This window comes from Nanorana parkeri, unplaced genomic scaffold (assembly GCF_000935625.1).
Source record: "Nanorana parkeri isolate BGI_ZX_2015 unplaced genomic scaffold, ASM93562v1 scaffold474, whole genome shotgun sequence".
In the NCBI taxonomy this organism is placed as follows: Eukaryota; Metazoa; Chordata; class Amphibia; order Anura; family Dicroglossidae; genus Nanorana; species Nanorana parkeri.
In genome coordinates, this window is record NW_017306742.1 from 449870 (window position 1) to 450778 (window position 909).

Sequence of the window (909 nt, forward strand, 5' to 3'; positions counted from 1 at the left end):
CACAGATACATACTTACCCCCTCCACAGATACATACTTACCCCCTTCACAGGTACATACTTACCCCCTTCACAGGTACATACTTACATAGTATTACATAGTATTTGGGGTTGAATAAAGACATACGTCCATCAAGTCTAACCCATATATGTCCACGCATCATCTCATTCTTAGGGACACTGGTATCCCTGGATATTACGGTCCTCAAGAAATTGTCCAAATGTTTCTTGAACAAATCTACACTCTTGGCTGAGATGACGGCCGATGGCAGTGAGTTCCAGGCCTTAACCGCTCTTACTGTAAAGAACCAATTTTAGGTGATGGCCTCTAGTCTTTGTAATGGAGTTGATCTCAAACAGTTTATCGCTAATGTTGCTACCACCATTGAACATTTTGTACATGGAAATCATATCCCCCCTTAATCTCCTCACCTCCAATGTGAACATGTTTAAGGTCAGAAGCCTCGTCTCGTAGCTCTGGTCCTCCATTCCCCTAATTAGTTTTGTTGCCCTCCGCTGGACTCTCTCCAGTTCAAGGACATCCCTTCTCAGTACTTCTTAGTACGGTAAGTATGCATGTGCAGAGGGGGAGGGGCAATTAGTTTAGGTCAGGGGAAAAGGGGAAAAAGGTGCTCCTACCCTTTAACTACCAAAACGCTACAGATTGGCAGTTTTTTCTCTATCGTACTGCAGTTGTGAACACACCAATAATAATATTTATTTTTCAATATGTGAGACTCTTATTCTGAACACTCAGATTACCGTTTACATTTTTATTCAGTATTCCCTTGTTGTAGTTATTGTTATAAACAGGGAATGCGACCAGAGTGTGAGCGGAATAACAATGCAGAATCTCCCTCAGAAATCAGTACACATATTACAGAAAGAGTCACCGGGGGGGGGGGATTGTG